A 12,500-nucleotide genomic window follows, 5' to 3' on the forward strand; every position below is an offset into this window, starting at 1 on the left:
TGACCTGACGGTCGGTGTCGAAGAAGAAAAGTTCCCTCCACGTAGTAGACCAATAAAGGACACCGAACGTAGGAAGGAACTTTACGACACAGTGGGGGGTAGCCAAATTTTCAGACAGAAGGTACTGGTAACAAGACTTGGTCGTCATCCCAGAGGCAGGGGTCAGAAAGTGAGGTGAAGACGACCCCATCACCAAAGAGGAGCGACCAGCAGAAAAAGAGCCGTCAAGCGAACGCCAGGCTAGAATGAGCGACTGGTAGAAACGAGGCAGAACCCTAGGATCAAAGTCAAAAGGACGAGAAAAAACATCAATAGGGGTGGCATTGAAGCAAGAGGAGAACCAGTAGGTCATGAAAGCGGACCAGCTAGATGGGGAGCTGGCAAAGCGTTTGATCCACTGGGCAACCAGGGACCACACTTTAAACTTGACGCTCACGACCGAAAAACCACCAAGGAGGGAGGGTTGGACAACGACTGAACGAGACACAAGGTCTCGTTTACCCTTCCAGAAGAAATTGAAAGCCAGAGTATTAAGCTCCTTGAGAACCCACGCAGGCATGTGGATAAGTGAAGCCACATACCAGACGCGGGAAAGAGCAAGGGCATTGATGACTAGGGCTCTGCCACGAAGAGAAAGCTGACGCTGCCTCCAAGAAGAAAGTACGTTTTCAACAGCTGCGATACGAGGCGTCCAATTACACTCCTCAAGATTTCCAACCCCGATGAAGACACCAAGGGCTTTGATCTTGGTAGAAGACCAGTCAAGATTGACGGGAGGGTCTTGACGACCATTCCACGAGCCAAGCCACAGACCTTTGGACTTAGAGAGGTTCAGCTTGGAACCAGAACCTCTCTCGTAGATGGAGTAGGTCTCAAAGGTGGCTTTGATGGCATCATCAGAGATGACGATGATGGACGTGTCGTCAGCATATTGAGAGATAGGAGGCAGCGGAGCCGGCACACCAGGAAGAGAAAGACCAACGATTCTTGGGTTGGCGCGAATGGAGACAGCTAGGACTTCGGAAACCAAGACATATAACAATGGGGACAGAGGACAACCCTGACGCACACCACGAGACAAGGAGAAAGGTTGCGACAGGTAGCCATTGACATTCACAAAACTACGTACATTATTGTAGAACAGATCAACCCAGCTGACAAAGGAGTCTCCGAAGCCCATAGACTGGAGGGTTTGACGCATAAAAGACCATTCTACACGATCAAAAGCCTTTTCCTGGTCGAGGGAGAGAATAGCCACCGGAACGTTGGACAGAGTGGCATAGTCGACAACGTCCCGAAGAAAGGCTACATTCTCTCCGATGAAGCGACCAGGAACACCACAAGTTTGGTCCTTCTCCACCACAAGATGAATGACTTTGAGGAGTCTACCAGCTATGACTCGAGAAGCAAGCTTGTAATCGACATTAAGAAGGGAGATCGGGCGCCAATTACGAATGTCAAGGCGATCACCCTTCTTGAAAGATAAAGAAATTACACCACTGCGCTGAGAGAGGGAGAGACAACCATCAAGATAACACGAATTAAGGACACAGACAAGGTCCTCACCGAGGACATCCCAAAATTTAACATAAAATTCCATGGGCAGGCCATCAGAGCCAGGCGCCTTACGTTTGGCCATGCCCAGTAGTGCAGACCGGCATTCGCCAACGGACAGAAGACCATTGCAACAAGAGGCCTGCTCGGGAGTCAAAGTCGAGCAGATGTTACTCAACAGTGACTCGCGAGCGGCAGCATCTGTAGGTTCAGAGGTGAACAAGCCAGAATAAAAAGAACAAATGGAGTCACAAAGGCCAGTGATGTTGGAGGTGATAGTGCCATCACTCTCTCTCAGCGCAGAAATACGACGATCAGCTGATCGCTTCTTCTCGAGACGGAAGAAATAAGCGGAAGACCGCTCCCCTTCCTCCACCCACCTAATCCTAGACCTAACTTGAGCACCACGAGCTGCCTCAAGGTCAAACCTGGACAGCTCAGCAAGGGTGGATTGATATGGGCCCAAGCAGGATAGACGACCAAGGTCAACATGAGATTTTAGGTGATCAGCCAGACGAGATAGAAGGGCTCGTTCGGCCCGACGTTCTTTAGCCTTTTTGGAACAATATCCAATTGTTAGATCTTTAATTTTGAATTTGCCAAGCTCCCACCAATCAGATAAGGACGGAAAATTATTTTGAGCAAGACGCCAAGAAAGCCAGAAGTCAGTAATCAATTTGGTATAGTCAGTATCTTGAAGGATGGAGACATTTAATTTCCATAAACCTGGACCAGGGGGGATGACATCAGGAATAGAAAAGGTAAACAACAAGGCACAATGATCCGAAAAGGAAAAAGGAACGATGTCACAAGCTGACACAGACGAGATCCAAGGATAAGGACATCCCATCAGGTCAATGCGGGACGCAAATTGACCGTCCCACCTGTTCCAGGTGAAGCTGGAAGAATTTGGATGAAGGTATCTCCATATGTCAACGACACAACATGAGTCAAAGAGACGGGTTAAGGCAGGAGTACTCTCCCTCGACGTGTCACCGGCACAGGAGCCGAAGCGATCGAGGGTACGGTCGAAGACCGTATTGAAGTCTCCGCACAAAACCGTTGGAATAGATGGGTCAACGGCATCAGCGATGCCATTGAAGAAGAGGTCTCGAGCAGGGTTGCGATTGGGGGCATACAAGCAAAGCACACGAAATGAAACATCATATAAGGAAAACTCACACAACAAGGAACGACCAGGAACTTCACACCAAGAATTAACTAGCCGGAGAACAGATCGATAAAGGACAATGCAGCCGCCGGAACGACGGGTACCAGGAGAAAGAACAAAACTAAATCCAGAAGAAGAAAACCAGGAATTACACTCCACATCGGAGATACAATGAGTTTCCTGCAAACACACAACATCTGCAGTGACAGGAAGAGATCGCAACCACTGCACAAGACCATCACGCTTAGAGGACTCACGAAGGCCGTTGACATTGAGAGAGATTATGGACAGAGCCATAAGGAGATAGGGAGGGAGCTTGAACGAGACTAAGAGCGTCTAGACGGTCGGTCAGGCGACATCTGGGGCATACCCCTATGAGCTCCAGGAGAGGATGGAACCAAAGGGGAGCGAGAACGCACTCGTTGAGGACTCTGGGAAGGAGCCCGACGAGGCCTGGGGGGTTGGGGGGTCTTGAACGGGGACTCAGAACCCGAGTCCGAATCCGTAACAACACCAGAGGGAGACTGACAAGCATTACTGTTTTGGTTTAATTTTGGTAGGGCAGATTCACCCTTTAAACTACTATTAGAACTATTATTAGACCCGGCCACTTTTGGACCAGATACACTATTATAAGATTCTTTAGTCACTTTTGGACCAGCTACATTACTATTAGATACTCTGGTCACTTTTGGACCAGCTACATTATTACTACCAGGTACGGAGGTCACTTTTGGACCAGCTACATTACTATTAGATATTTTGGTCACTTTTGGACCAGCTACATTACTATTACCAGATACGGTGGCCGCTTTTGGACCAGCTACATTACTATTAATGGATACAGTTTGAATTTGCTCGACCGCAGGTGGGTCGCTAGAGACAATTGCGTTATTTTGGAGGATGCTCTGACTGGCATCAGCTGAGCTCGAGAAGGAGGAGATGGAGGGGGATGAGGAAACAGCAGGGGAAAGCTCCATCTCTTCATCAGTGAATTGATGAATGGAATCCTCAGATCCGGAGAACAAGGAGAGCTGCGATGAGACTGGCTCACCCTGGGAAGACTCTCCCAAGACAACAGACGACTCCACCGCAGACAGGTGAGGAGATGCAAGATCGAGAGACATCAACGGTGGAGGAGCTTGATTTGTCACGGGATCGGCTGGAAGCACAGCATTAGGATCCATGGAGACAGGGGCAGGGGGATCGGGGTTGGGGACAGGGGGATTAGGGGTGGGGGCAGGGGGATCAGGGACGTGGGCAGGGGGATTAGTGTTGGGAGCAGTGGATGGACCCGCAGGAGCATGATGGTTCTGGGGAGTGGTACCCCAAGCATTTTTGCAGTCTTTTGCGAAGTGACCGGGCTGGTGGCAGCGTTTGCACTTGTTTTTGTCCGGACACTCCGCAGCTTTATGGGCCCCTTTGCAGATCGTGCACTTGAGCGGCTGACCAGAATACCAGACACGGCACGGGTAGCCTTGGATATTGCACTGGAACGGGATGTGCTGTTCCAAAGACATACGGACAATACGAGTGCCTGTCGAAATTGCTTAAAGCCGGAAAAACGCTGGTAAGAGATGTCTAGGACCTTGCCAAAGGGAGCAAGAGCCAAGCGAATCCCGGTGTTGCCGGCTTCCACTGGGAGATAGTGCACATACACGGACGTAACAGGAGAGTCCGACTCCGTAACCTGCAGCTCGTGAAGATCGTCGAGCCACAAAACTTTATTCCCCAAGATGGCATTACGGTATTCGGTGGATGTAAACGTGACTCGAATACGACCGTTGGGAATAAATTGTATGGATTGAACCCTTTTAAAATCAAGTTTTTTAGACAATAATTGCACAATGACATTGGTAGACATGGCAGCCACCATGCCATGGGCGTGGATAACCACGGTTTTAGGCTGAGGAACAGGCATTGAGATATAAATGTGAGCCTAAGATAATTCCAACAGCCAAAAAAGAGACTGGGCCAAAGGGTTGGAAGACCCAGCAAAGAGATACGGGAAGATGGGCAGACCTTAAGCCAAGCCCAAAAAGGCCGGGGCCCAGATGGATGGGTGACCCCACCAAGTTAAGCCCGACTGGATGGGTGACCCGGCTTAACTATGAGAAACAAGATTCCGGCTGGGTGACTCAAGCGAACAAGAAGACCCGAAGGAAATATGGCGGCAAAAAGCAGCCAAAAAACCAGATCAAACTGGCGAAACTTACCAAGCAGTTGGAAAAGAGGACCTCAGGATACCACAAGGATAGGGCCTTCGGCCATACTCCAGAGCGTCAGGTAAGTATGAAAATTCTTGACGCGGGGGCCGTCAAAGGCAAACCTCCTTACCTCTATATCCTTGTGGTAGTGCTTTGCGGGCGTGCTAGAACCTCCAGCCTCACTTCTAGGCGGCTCTAGAGTAGCTTCCCTCCTCAGTCTGTGCCTGCCGACAGAGAAAAACGCCAGACGTTAGTGTCAGGAGGAGGCTTTCTTTGATTTCTTTCTTTGATTGAATGAAGGTTTCTTCCCCGAGGGGAAGTGGGCCGCACTCGGAGGTAGTGCTATACCGAGGCAACCCGTGGCTGGGACGAGGCAAGCCTCTTTTCCACAGCCCAGTTCCAAAAATCAGTTTAATATATGAGCTGCTCAATGAGCAGCGTATCAGATATTAAGCTGATAAGAACAGATACTACACTTGATCTTAGCCAAAAGGCCGAGAAGCGATACCGGACCTTCCCTCCCCTAGGAGGGTGGTCCAGGGTTTCCCCCTTTGAGATATGGTGGTCAATATGCTGTCGCCGAGGGGCCTGGAGCCGACTGTAGGCCGACGCTATGGAGCAAGTTGCCGTCGTAGACGCACTTGTTCTACAGCACAAGTCCACAAAAATCAGCAGCAAAGTTGATAACGTCCCTCCAGGGGTGAGTGAGATCAAACGCCTTTTTGGCCTCCAAAACGAGGCAACATGTTAAAGACCGTAATGACTCCGTTACTAAGATAGCGCTACAGACACAGGCAGAAAGCAACGGCTACGTTATCAACATTCGCTCTCCACGTGCATACAACTTGCAGAGAAGTCAAGAAATGCCTGCTAAAAGATTGCTGGTTGGTATTATTGCTTTGCTTTTGCTTTGATGGCTCGTTTAAAAGACTAAATTTTCACCCCTTTCTCTTGTCTACGACCATACCACAGGGAAAGCACCGGTTCTCGTCCGATCACCGAAGTTAAGCCCTGTCGGGCGGGGTTAGTACTTGGATGGGTGACCGCCTGGGAATACCCCGTGTTGTAGACTTTTCATTTTCTCGGCCGTTTTATTTTGCATATGTTCATTTTTTCTTTCTTTTACTACCAACTTTGGCTATTCCAGTGGCTGGAAAGCACAAATAGCTTTTTACACATTTCAGGAGACTCAAAAGATAGCCAGAAAACATGAAAAGTACCCTTAAAATGATCGCGGGATAAATTAGAATCTAAGTCTCGCGCGCTAACGTTCGCGTGCGAAACGGTTATTTATGACATCAAATTGGCGTGTGTGACATCAAATAATTCGAAGCAAAATGATATTCTGCCTTGCAGAACGGTTTTCAAGCAGCTAAAAGTGCGGAAAACTACGCCAATTCCCAAAGAAATGCGCCCGATCAACAACGGCAAAGCAAACAACACACGCGAGCCGTTGCATATTAACGGTCGACACGAATTCGAGCCGTCAAAACAATTCTATTCATGACTTGACTTGGAGAATGTCGGAGGCTCGGACCGTTGTCTAGTTTAGTCAACGAACCACCAACACAACAATCGTAAGGTAGAAATCAACTCACGGTTTGGCCAGCACTTCTCCTGTTACTTTCCTTGTCCTTTGCTCTTTCCATACTGTAAGTCAACGAACGTTACTTCGAGGACAAACTTGGCGGGGATCGAGTCAATGATTGACCGCCTGCCGAAACAAACGCAAATCGGAAAAGCCACCTTCTTCAGTTCAGTGCAACATGGATGCATGACAACACGAGTTCCAGCGCACTCGCCTTTTCAGTTGCAGCTGGAAATCCTTGGCTTGCTTGACACGTTCCTTCGTTGTTCACTGTGCCCAGTCGTCCAGCCCGGCCCGGCCAACTGACGAACAAAGCAAAGCGTCAATCATTAACCATCCACCATTCACAGGGCCAACACTTGCACTTTTTCGGGGGCGAGCGCGAACGCAGGCCCCCACTACCAGAAATTATACGCTCGAGTTACCCACATTTGGGGTAATCGCAAGGGTCAACCCGATCGAAGTGCAATGAAAGGGCCTCGCCTTGAGAGGACTGCCTCCTTGATCACAGTACCTCCCGCGTCAGGTAAGTTTTTTTTTTTTTTTTTAGGTGGACAGCCAAGCTCCCCGAAGGGCAGTGCAATGCTTGCTGGCCTACAAGCTCATCCATCATAGTGGCTGGGGGTGCAAAGCCATCTAGATGGTCCACCTAGGGTAGGGAACCCCTACTCAACGTAGCCAGTTCGCCAACTTCGCCGGGGAATCGAACCCCGCCTACCCGGTCAGAAATTGAACACACTTCGACAGACACGGGCTTTACACGACATCAAAGACGATCACGGGACAGACGTAACGACAAACATAACAAGACACAAACGGAACTGATACAAGCCTCTGTGCAGTACACCAATAAAGGAGACCCAGCACGAGAGGACACAAAAACAAAAAACGTTCGGATTAGAAGCATGGAGCTACTGCCCAGATTCGAGCAGACGAAAGACAACTGTCTAGATTCAGACAGACAAAAGACCCACAACCCAGCTTGAGACTAAAGATGAAGAACGAGACGATCGCCGACCACGGATGCTACAGCACCACGGGCCCCCCACTGGCGATGGAAATAGCGACGTTTCCTGGAAGACACAAACCTTTTGAAATGAATGGGCAGATGGAAGCGAACACGCGTTTTGACGTTCTCGATGACAGAGGCAGCTCCAGGGCGGACATCGCGAAAGCGAAAATCGTTCCGAGCGTGCCATATGAAGAATTTACAGACGTTGAGAATGTAAACAAAAACGCGAGGCACCACAGCTAACTCATCGGAGTTAAAACCGAAAAGGGCATGACGACAGACCAGAGAAGGAGCCAACGGAGAGGAAACAAACATTAAGGACTGAAGCCAAGAAAGAACACTATAAGCCAAAGGACAATGAAAAAACAGATGCTCAAGGGTCTCGGAGACCGGACCACAAAAGCAGGACGTGTTAAAGTCATAACCAAAAGAAGCCAGACGAGCAGCGGTGTAGAGGACACCATGAGCGATCTTCCAGGAAAGATCGATGACCTGACGGTCGGTGTCGAAGAAGAAAAGTTCCCTCCACGTAGTAGACCAATAAAGGACACCGAACGTAGGAAGGAACTTTACGACACAGTGGGGGGTAGCCAAATTTTCAGACAGAAGGTACTGGTAACAAGACTTGGTCGTCATCCCAGAGGCAGGGGTCAGAAAGTGAGGTGAAGACGACCCCATCACCAAAGAGGAGCGACCAGCAGAAAAAGAGCCGTCAAGCGAACGCCAGGCTAGAATGAGCGACTGGTAGAAACGAGGCAGAACCCTAGGATCAAAGTCAAAAGGACGAGAAAAAACATCAATAGGGGTGGCATTGAAGCAAGAGGAGAACCAGTAGGTCATGAAAGCGGACCAGCTAGATGGGGAGCTGGCAAAGCGTTTGATCCACTGGGCAACCAGGGACCACACTTTAAACTTGACGCTCACGACCGAAAAACCACCAAGGAGGGAGGGTTGGACAACGACTGAACGAGACACAAGGTCTCGTTTACCCTTCCAGAAGAAATTGAAAGCCAGAGTATTAAGCTCCTTGAGAACCCACGCAGGCATGTGGATAAGTGAAGCCACATACCAGACGCGGGAAAGAGCAAGGGCATTGATGACTAGGGCTCTGCCACGAAGAGAAAGCTGACGCTGCCTCCAAGAAGAAAGTACGTTTTCAGCAGCTGCGATACGAGGCGTCCAATTACACTCCTCAAGATTTCCAACCCCGATGAAGACACCAAGGGCTTTGATCTTGGTAGAAGACCAGTCAAGATTGACGGGAGGGTCTTGACGACCATTCCACGAGCCAAGCCACAGACCTTTGGACTTAGAGAGGTTCAGCTTGGAACCAGAACCTCTCTCGTAGATGGAGTAGGTCTCAAAGGTGGCTTTGATGGCATCATCAGAGATGACGATGATGGACGTGTCGTCAGCATATTGAGAGATAGGAGGCAGCGGAGCCGGCACACCAGGAAGAGAAAGACCAACGATTCTTGGGTTGGCGCGAATGGAGACAGCTAGGACTTCGGAAACCAAGACATATAACAATGGGGACAGAGGACAACCCTGACGCACACCACGAGACAAGGAGAAAGGTTGCGACAGGTAGCCATTGACATTCACAAAACTACGTACATTATTGTAGAACAGATCAACCCAGCTGACAAAGGAGTCTCCGAAGCCCATAGACTGGAGGGTTTGACGCATAAAAGACCATTCTACACGATCAAAAGCCTTTTCCTGGTCGAGGGAGAGAATAGCCACCGGAACGTTGGACAGAGTGGCATAGTCGACAACGTCCCGAAGAAAGGCTACATTCTCTCCGATGAAGCGACCAGGAACACCACAAGTTTGGTCCTTCTCCACCACAAGATGAATGACTTTGAGGAGTCTACCAGCTATGACTCGAGAAGCAAGCTTGTAATCGACATTAAGAAGGGAGATCGGGCGCCAATTACGAATGTCAAGGCGATCACCCTTCTTGAAAGATAAAGAAATTACACCACTGCGCTGAGAGAGGGAGAGACAACCATCAAGATAACACGAATTAAGGACACAGACAAGGTCCTCACCGAGGACATCCCAAAATTTAACATAAAATTCCATGGGCAGGCCATCAGAGCCAGGCGCCTTACGTTTGGCCATGCCCAGTAGTGCAGACCGGCATTCGCCAACGGACAGAAGACCATTGCAACAAGAGGCCTGCTCGGGAGTCAAAGTCGAGCAGATGTTACTCAACAGTGACTCGCGAGCGGCAGCATCTGTAGGTTCAGAGGTGAACAAGCCAGAATAAAAAGAACAAATGGAGTCACAAAGGCCAGTGATGTTGGAGGTGATAGTGCCATCACTCTCTCTCAGCGCAGAAATACGACGATCAGCTGATCGCTTCTTCTCGAGACGGAAGAAATAAGCGGAAGACCGCTCCCCTTCCTCCACCCACCTAATCCTAGACCTAACTTGAGCACCACGAGCTGCCTCAAGGTCAAACCTGGACAGCTCAGCAAGGGTGGATTGATATGGGCCCAAGCAGGATAGACGACCAAGGTCAACATGAGATTTTAGGTGATCAGCCAGACGAGATAGAAGGGCTCGTTCGGCCCGACGTTCTTTAGCCTTTTTGGAACAATATCCAATTGTTAGATCTTTAATTTTGAATTTGCCAAGCTCCCACCAATCAGATAAGGACGGAAAATTATTTTGAGCAAGACGCCAAGAAAGCCAGAAGTCAGTAATCAATTTGGTATAGTCAGTATCTTGAAGGATGGAGACATTTAATTTCCATAAACCTGGACCAGGGGGGATGACATCAGGAATAGAAAAGGTAAACAACAAGGCACAATGATCCGAAAAGGAAAAAGGAACGATGTCACAAGCTGACACAGACGAGATCCAAGGATAAGGACATCCCATCAGGTCAATGCGGGACGCAAATTGACCGTCCCACCTGTTCCAGGTGAAGCTGGAAGAATTTGGATGAAGGTATCTCCATATGTCAACGACACAACATGAGTCAAAGAGACGGGTTAAGGCAGGAGTACTCTCCCTCGACGTGTCACCGGCACAGGAGCCGAAGCGATCGAGGGTACGGTCGAAGACCGTATTGAAGTCTCCGCACAAAACCGTTGGAATAGATGGGTCAACGGCATCAGCGATGCCATTGAAGAAGAGGTCTCGAGCAGGGTTGCGATTGGGGGCATACAAGCAAAGCACACGAAATGAAACATCATATAAGGAAAACTCACACAACAAGGAACGACCAGGAACTTCACACCAAGAATTAACTAGCCGGAGAACAGATCGATAAAGGACAATGCAGCCGCCGGAACGACGGGTACCAGGAGAAAGAACAAAACTAAATCCAGAAGAAGAAAACCAGGAATTACACTCCACATCGGAGATACAATGAGTTTCCTGCAAACACACAACATCTGCAGTGACAGGAAGAGATCGCAACCACTGCACAAGACCATCACGCTTAGAGGACTCACGAAGGCCGTTGACATTGAGAGAGATTATGGACAGAGCCATAAGGAGATAGGGAGGGAGCTTGAACGAGACTAAGAGCGTCTAGACGGTCGGTCAGGCGACATCTGGGGCATACCCCTATGAGCTCCAGGAGAGGATGGAACCAAAGGGGAGCGAGAACGCACTCGTTGAGGACTCTGGGAAGGAGCCCGACGAGGCCTGGGGGGTTGGGGGGTCTTGAACGGGGACTCAGAACCCGAGTCCGAATCCGTAACAACACCAGAGGGAGACTGACAAGCATTACTGTTTTGGTTTAATTTTGGTAGGGCAGATTCACCCTTTAAACTACTATTAGAACTATTATTAGACCCGGCCACTTTTGGACCAGATACACTATTATAAGATTCTTTAGTCACTTTTGGACCAGCTACATTACTATTAGATACTCTGGTCACTTTTGGACCAGCTACATTATTACTACCAGGTACGGAGGTCACTTTTGGACCAGCTACATTACTATTAGATATTTTGGTCACTTTTGGACCAGCTACATTACTATTACCAGATACGGTGGCCGCTTTTGGACCAGCTACATTACTATTAATGGATACAGTTTGAATTTGCTCGACCGCAGGTGGGTCGCTAGAGACAATTGCGTTATTTTGGAGGATGCTCTGACTGGCATCAGCTGAGCTCGAGAAGGAGGAGATGGAGGGGGATGAGGAAACAGCAGGGGAAAGCTCCATCTCTTCATCAGTGAATTGATGAATGGAATCCTCAGATCCGGAGAACAAGGAGAGCTGCGATGAGACTGGCTCACCCTGGGAAGACTCTCCCAAGACAACAGACGACTCCACCGCAGACAGGTGAGGAGATGCAAGATCGAGAGACATCAACGGTGGAGGAGCTTGATTTGTCACGGGATCGGCTGGAAGCACAGCATTAGGATCCATGGAGACAGGGGCAGGGGGATCGGGGTTGGGGACAGGGGGATTAGGGGTGGGGGCAGGGGGATCAGGGACGTGGGCAGGGGGATTAGTGTTGGGAGCAGTGGATGGACCCGCAGGAGCATGATGGTTCTGGGGAGTGGTACCCCAAGCATTTTTGCAGTCTTTTGCGAAGTGACCGGGCTGGTGGCAGCGTTTGCACTTGTTTTTGTCCGGACACTCCGCAGCTTTATGGGCCCCTTTGCAGATCGTGCACTTGAGCGGCTGACCAGAATACCAGACACGGCACGGGTAGCCTTGGATATTGCACTGGAACGGGATGTGCTGTTCCAAAGACATACGGACAATACGAGTGCCTGTCGAAATTTGCTTAAAGCCGGAAAAACGCTGGTAAGAGATGTCTAGGACCTTGCCAAAGGGAGCAAGAGCCAAGCGAATCCCGGTGTTGCCGGCTTCCACTGGGAGATAGTGCACATACACGGACGTAACAGGAGAGTCCGACTCCGTAACCTGCAGCTCGTGAAGATCGTCGAGCCACAAAACTTTATTCCCCAAGATGGCATTACGGTATTCG

The 12,500-nt window shown here is 49.6% G+C and overlaps 3 non-coding genes across 3 annotated transcripts; 1 reads left to right on the forward strand and 2 right to left on the reverse strand.

Moving 5' to 3' along the window:
- Positions 1–5,246: 5,246 nt before the first annotated feature.
- LOC149095234 (U2 spliceosomal RNA) lies at positions 5,247–5,438 on the reverse strand. The gene has a single exon (XR_016205175.1). It is a non-coding gene; the product is annotated as a U2 spliceosomal RNA (small nuclear RNA).
- A 447-nt stretch (positions 5,439–5,885) lies between these two features.
- On the forward strand, positions 5,886–6,004 carry LOC149095235 (5S ribosomal RNA). The gene has a single exon (XR_016205109.1). It is a non-coding gene; the product is annotated as a 5S ribosomal RNA (ribosomal RNA).
- An 886-nt stretch (positions 6,005–6,890) lies between these two features.
- LOC149095236 (U1 spliceosomal RNA) lies at positions 6,891–7,054 on the reverse strand. Its single transcript, XR_016205051.1, has one exon. It is a non-coding gene; the product is annotated as a U1 spliceosomal RNA (small nuclear RNA).
- Between the last annotated feature and the right edge of the window lie 5,446 nt (positions 7,055–12,500).

This window comes from Orbicella faveolata, unplaced genomic scaffold, assembly GCF_042242905.1.
Source record: "Orbicella faveolata isolate gen_17 unplaced genomic scaffold, um_ofav_v1 contig_6, whole genome shotgun sequence".
Taxonomy (NCBI): Eukaryota; Metazoa; Cnidaria; class Anthozoa; order Scleractinia; family Merulinidae; genus Orbicella; species Orbicella faveolata.